The following is a 7,196-nucleotide window of genomic DNA, read 5'->3' as shown; positions in this document are numbered from 1 at the left end:
AGATCAGAGCTGAATATTATTGAAGTGCTGTTCATGTCTTTCAGAGTTAACCTTATTTACCTCATAATACTAATAATGTGTGCTGTAACACACATTCTGGGGAGCTCTRAGGATCACAGAAATGTCACCTCTCYTCCTCCTCGCTGCWGCAGCGTTCGTGACATCCCRGCCTCATGCACAGGCCYCACCTCAAGATGATGTGAMAGCTAAATGTTTTTAYTTGTTAAAAGGTATCCCAGGAAAATCAATATAAAGTGAAGTTTATCAAGTCAGGCTCACAAATTTTGAGTTGCAAACAGGTGGGAGCTACAGGGACTATTTAGGAGAGGGGAGCAGTGGCTGGATCCTTATTTTGACTGGCATGAATTAATGGTGTTTGAAGGCCATGGCTGTCTGAGCTGGTGGTTCAAAGGCTCATTCCATTTAAAGGAATTCAAAGCATTTAAAGGCTCATTCCATTCTAACTGGACTTTTTGGATGGAGGAAGAGTGGTCCTTGCTGACCAAGCCCTCAGGGATCCCTGAGGGATGCCCTGACCACTGGCCAGAGGGGAGTCTTTTGCACTTTTCACTGCCAGCTTTTRGCTCAGCTCAGCTTCTAAAATACCCAGCAGCACAAGCTGGGTAGTGAACAGGGAGTGAAATGCACTCCAGATTGTYATTTCCAAGGGTTTAAAATATAAATCACCTTTGCCAAGTGACATCCAAGTGAAACATGATGAAATGGAGGTGTCTAGAAGATTTTAAAGATCTGAGGTCATTTTTTGTCAGGCCAGCTGAGGAGGCTGAGAATAAAGTATCCAGAAGTCAGACTTGAGGTTCATAAACATTTTCTACTGTAATGAGTTTAATCCTAAAAAAAAAAAAAATATTGCGTTAGTGAGGGATTTTCACCCAGAAAAGAGAAGTAGTGCTCTAAGAAAGCTTTTCTGAGCTCTACTACACACTTCTTACTACAATGAAGAAATGCCATCAGTCTGCGGCCAGATTTCTAAATTATTCAGGAACAGCCATGGGGATTTGTATTAAGGTTTATACGCAGTGAAATTCTGTGCTAAATTTCCATCTTGGAGGACCACCTTAAAAACAAGCACTGTGTCACGTGATTATAGGACATGAGGATGTGTGGTAGAAAAAGGAGAGGTAGAATGATAAAAATGGTGATAAACTTCAGGAAATAAATAGGAACTTCAGTGSCTACATGCAAGAAATGAAGCTGGGAAGGAACTGAGAGGGGAGTTATAGGAAAAGACAAAATGGCTAGAGGCAATTATAAACTGATATTAAATGAAAATATTTAGGACCTCAAATGGTACCAGTGAGATCCAAACTATCCTGTTTCCTTACTCTAAAATKATTTAGGTTTTATACACATAGTGGACACTTGCTTCATTTTGAATTTCATCCTATCAGGTGACTTTCTGCAGCATGAAATCAGCAAGTGTATATTCTAAGCAGATCAGTAAATAATAAATCCATTACAAACAAAAAACTCAGCTTAGAACAAAATAGCCTAAGTCCTAAATGGACATTATTCCTAACTTTATTGTGATTACTTATGGTCTCAGCATCCTCTTGTGCATTCGTTGCAGAAGGTCTGGCTAGGTGTTTTCACATCTGTCAGCAAAGCCAGCCCCTAAATGCAGAGTGCAGCACTTGGGAACGCTTTGCAATGATCCCCAGAGGACCTTTGGCCTGTAAAAAGCAAGGAAAGGATTAGATGGACCCACAAATGCATTATTCTATTTTCATCTCTGGGAGGAACAGCATTGCTCCAGCTTGGTCCCACGTGTTACATCACTCTGGACAATGATCTTGCCAGAATGTAACTACTGCACTGGGTGAGGGGTAGAAGTGGTATATTTAGAAATCCTCAAGGTAAAGTCAGAAGTTATAGGATATATTGTGAATTATTTTAGTAAATACTCTTCTTCTGTTGTAACAAAGAAAATAAAATTTAAAAAAAACCACCAAAAAACAAAAAAACCCAAATCCTTTAATATCTGACTTGGAAAAAAAAGAAAAATGTGCTGCAGAAGGGAGAGACACATTAGTATGGGTGGTGCTGCAGGTGACAGAGAGCTTTAGCAAAACTGGAAAAGCAAGGAGACCTCTGGAAACCAACACCCCAAAATAATGACTRTGTGATTTCCTATGTGGGAGCTTTTAAGAGTTATTTCTAATAATTCTGCCATTACCTCTGTGTGGTGTGGTGCTGTATGAGAGAAGAGTTCCTTACAGCGGGACAGCTTTCATTGTTAAAAACATGAAGTGGCTTAGATCAGAGTCAGATCCTCAAGAGGTGATTAAGAGTTTCTGAATTTAAAAAATATGTGTGTAATGAAGATGAAGAAGCCTCCAAACTGCATTTTTCATTGAAGATTGGTTCTCCTTTTTGTTTCCCCACTCTGGATGTCTCCAGAGACTTCCATTAAAAGTTCAGTGTCCTGCCTAGACAACAGTTCCTTAAACAGACTATTGGTGATGTTTAGTGATGAACACCACATTTCTGCTGCAACTGTGATGCACTTGTGTGATTTTTAACAGAGAGACATGAAAATACGTAATTAGTGTGATGGCAATAACTGGGGGCAGCTTTTGACTTGCTGACCTACAATGCTTGTTCTTTATTTATTCATTTATATAAATATTATATTTAGTGTCTACTGAGGACTATTTGAGGTAACTTTGAAAACACTGGGTTTGTCTGAAATGAAGCTGAAATATTTCTAAKGCCTRTRTACTTCTCCATAATCAAAATAATACRTTTTGGGGTTTGTTTTTTGRTGGGAGGAAGGGGAATCTTCAGGAACTCCCCCACATTTGCATTCTGGGTCTGAGCTCCTGCTGGAGATCCAAGATTTGAGGGTGTTCAGTCATGTGAATAGGGGAGACACTCAGCTGGCTCCTTGATTTTCTGTCAACTCTGGCTTGTCWRATTGCTCTCATTTGCTCTGCTGTTATGAATTCATCTATTTGTTGCCACTAAAGTCAGCTGTGTCATTCTATGAAGGCATGAGAGTACCTCCTCAACTTAAAAAAGACAATTCTGGGCTTCTCTCTCTGTTTTTGTTTGGTTGAGGATTTTCATTGGGTGTTTTGTGTGTATGTGTGTGGGAATTGTTTGGTTGTTGTTGGGCTTTTTTTTTTCCCCCCTTTCTTTTGTGTATTACTGAAAAATTATACTCCTTAGAAGCACCCCTGKCACTTATAAATTTCAGCCTTTTCCTTCCTGCTGCAGACAAGAATGAAATACAAGTCCACTGGTGACAAAAATTGCCAGTAACTTGGTGCATAACACTTGAGCTTTCATTGGATACACTTCTTCACAGTGCTTTGTGAGCAGTGATGAGTGGTTGAATAAATTCATCACTTCTGAGAAGTATTGATCAGATAATTATCTAGTTTCTTTTATGACAGAGGGCATTTCACCTGTAGTCTTTATCTCTTGGCTTCTGGAGAAAACTATAAATGAATGGACTGCTCTACCTGTGATTTTTTTCTCACATATTCYTTGTGGGCCCTGAAAAATTTTCTGAATCTCCTTAGCTTCCTGTCTAGCCTGAGGGATCCTTCTTGCCTCCATTCAGAGATATCTCTTTTTTTTTGAAGAGGGAAGCAGAATGAGCAGCAGCCCTGCAGGATCCCCTTCCCTGTCAGTCATGTCCTGCAGGTCCCAGCTGGCACAGGCACCCCTGCAGCCTGGCCACAGCATCTGTCTCTGGCTCCCAGGGTGACTCTGCAGAATCTGGAACTGGGATTTATTGCTGAAAGGGTGGACTCTGCTCCAGGGACTCAACTTGGAGAAATACTTATCCCAGAATACTTTTCAGTGCTTGGGGAATACTTCAGGAACAGGATTGTTTTCCCAAAAATGCCCCTTTCTTACCACAAAGCCAGGCCCAAGGGAAATTTGCTGCTCTCATATCTTGTGCTAAGACTCTGGAAAGTTTGCCAGACAAAAGAGGTAATAATTTTTTTTTTCTGTGATAGCTGCCTGGAAACATTCCTCGTTATTTCTACTCTGCACCCCTCTAGGCAAAGAAAATCAGTGTAGTATTGTGGGAGGAAGAGACTCCTCTGGASTTCAAAGCTTTCCTTGGCCTTATACTTTGGCTGATTTTCCCAGGCGGAGAGCCAGGGAGTGTAATCCCACATCTGCAGAGGGGACAATGACTTGAAACCCCTTAACAAGTGATGCTGCTGCTACAGAGGGTAGAGCCCTAGGGGAAGAGTGGTTTCCAGAAAATACAGGGCTTTGAGGAGTGGGATAAGAGGGTTTGGATGAAATGGGAACCTTTGAGGGCAGGGGTCTGTAATCTGGGAGTTCTTTCAGGGAATTTGGTGATGAGTRCAGGGGCATGGGGGCTTTGGGCTTTGCCATCAAAAGGTTTCCTGCAAAATTCTCCCAGTTCATGGTTGAGACTTGTCTATCCCTCCTCCTGTCTGCAGTGARTTTGGCAAAATAATTCCGTGACTCCGGTTTCCAGTAAAACCTGATGTGGCAATAAATAATGATCTGTCCCCGAAGCCAGTTAAAATAAATACATCTTAAAATGTCTAATTAAAAATCAATCAAACAGCTCATATAGGCATTTATTTCTTTCCAATTGATCCAGCTTTAATCTCTAGAGCATAAATAATCTTTCCTCTGATGGCATTAATATCAGGGCATTATGTGTCTTTTCCATGTTTCAAATATGATGCCCACCCTCCTATATCCAAATATTGTGTGGTTGCATCATCACCAAAGGTAGCAGCAGACAAAGTTTATATATGTAAGGAAGTAATTTTAGGGTKTTTTTTTTTCCTTTAAATGTAATTCCCATTGTCCAATATTACTAAAACAAATGGGATATAACTCCTGACAGAGCGATATGTTTTTAGCATTTGGCTTTCATGGGGGTTCTCAAGTGCTTTCACATGGAGTCAGCATCTCAGCCCCAGATGGAAAAGCTGGGATCCAGAATGGGAAGTGGCTGGCCTAAGGTTTCTCCAAACCCTTGGAAAGTCCCTCAGTTCCCCTTTAGCCCATTAATTTCAGGCAGCTGCCAAGCACCAGCTCCTTATTTGTGTTGCAACAGCACTTAGCAACCCTGGCTGGGGTCTGGCCGTGGTGCTGCCCCAGCCTGCACTGACCATCCCTGATCCGTGCACCTCGAACCCAAACAGCTGCAGCCAGGAGTCTAAAGGGGATGGARAAGTGTTGAAGTGACATATATAAAACCAGACCTCAGGGAAGAGAGCAATTTCAGCAGGAAGTTCTTGAATTTCAGCCACTGGACACTGGTTTCTGCTTTGGCTTTCTGAAAATATCCCTCAGTTCCCAGGGGATGAGCCTGCAGCTCTCAGGGGGCTGGAGGAGGCAGAAAAAACCATCGGTCAAACTCTGTGCGTGCTGCTGGCAAGAGGGGGTTTGTTCTGGTCATAAATTGCCTTGGGAACTGGGTGTCATGTTACAGTTTATCTCAGCATATTGGTCTATTTTGTTTACTTTCAATGGTCCATATGTATTGGATGTGCTAAGCTGAAAATTGCTCCTTAGCACAATTGTTTCCTAGAAAGGCAGCGATGGCTCAGCCACCAAATGCTCCATAAAAGAGAAACTCCCTGTTTTTTTCTGTGTCACTATTTCCCCCAGCTGTTTTCTTTCTACTGTCACAAGACACTAACTTGAGTGCACTGAAAATCTAGCTCAGCTCAGTGGTTACAGTCCTTTCCTTGTGATTTTTAAACAGTAACCAATCCAGTTTGATAGAAGCTCTCCGTGTTCTAATTAGTCAGAAATAGTCCTCTCAGCAGACACGTRTTTTTGGATAGCTCTAATCATGAGTGACTTGGTCAGATGCCTAACTGCTAATTTAAATAGAACTATGTCCTTTCAATATCCAAAATGCAGTGAGTCACTAAAAGGAAAAAAAAAATTATCTTGAGTGCTTTTCAGAAAAACTAAAAAATGGAAAAATTTAAGAGTTTTCCCTTCCCTTATGGAGTCAGACAGCAAAATCCTCTGATCCAGCATTGGATAATTAATTTTTTTATTATTGTTTATATGTACTTTGCTAAAATCAGCTGTGGTTTTGCTCTCTGAGCTGGTGACAATCATTTAAGTTAAAAAGCAAACAGGTGTGGTCTCTGTGTTTAAAGTGTCTGTAAAATGGATATTTGCAGCGGCAATGAAATAATAAAAACTCTGCTCAGAGATCGTTCCATCACYTGATGGGAATCATTGCTTTACTGCTTTGAGGGGTGCTCAGGTTGCTTTAACACAGCAAGAAGGGCTGGCCAGGAGCAGATTTGTCTTTGCCAGGTGAGATTCAAGTGGGACATTCCCTCTCTGGCAAGGTGCAATCACCACCCTGGTCCCTGTTTGTACCAACAAGCACAAGTGCTGGGAGGCAAGARGAGCTGCCAGAAGGAAGAAAAAGGGTTTTTCCAGCTCTAAGGACAGCCTGTCCTTTACAGATCTCACCCTCACCACCTGCATTCCCCTACAGCACTCAATTACCCATTAAGGTTTTTAAGAGAAACAGAATGGCAATTAAACCTGGTACAGCAGTGAGAAAGCAGTGGAAGCCGTGGGCTTGCTGAGAAATCTATCCATAAATGAATTAACTGCACAAATAATTCCAGCTAATTAGAGGTGTACATTCCCCAAATAACTTGATTCTCTCATTTGCTTAATTGAGTTGATAGTTGCTCTGGGATGGAACAGCAAACTGTGCAGTGGCTATTACAGCAAATATCATTTGGACTAAATATTTTCARACAGTCCAGACTTTTTCTTTTGGTTTGCAATTTGCCACAGAATCAAGAAAACTGTTGCTCTGGGTTTTTTAAAAATATGACTTAGTATTCAATATTTCAGAAGATGAAGGAAAGCTAAATTTCACTCACAATTCCCAAGTTTAGCTGAAAAATAGGGGCTTTAAATAAGGATTATTCATCAGAGAAATAGTGTCTTTATTTCACACTTCAGAAAAATGCTGACASGACTGACAACTTTCCAAATGATGACATAGATAAGCTGCTTGGGTAACAAATCCTATTGTCTAGGATTCAATCCTAGGTATTGCCTATTGTCTAAGCAAGCTTCTTTTGGGTTTATGTAATTTAGGGTCTTTCCCTGCATGGAAAAACGGAATAGAACGAGGAAGCTTTGCTAGTGAGACGATTTCTCCCTAAGTGATGAGGGAA

Source organism: Malurus melanocephalus, unplaced genomic scaffold (genome assembly GCF_030028575.1).
Source record: "Malurus melanocephalus ecotype Western Australia unplaced genomic scaffold, MMel_1.1 scaffold_242, whole genome shotgun sequence".
Lineage (NCBI taxonomy): Eukaryota > Metazoa > Chordata > Aves > Passeriformes > Maluridae > Malurus > Malurus melanocephalus.
This window is presented reverse-complemented; position numbering follows the sequence as displayed.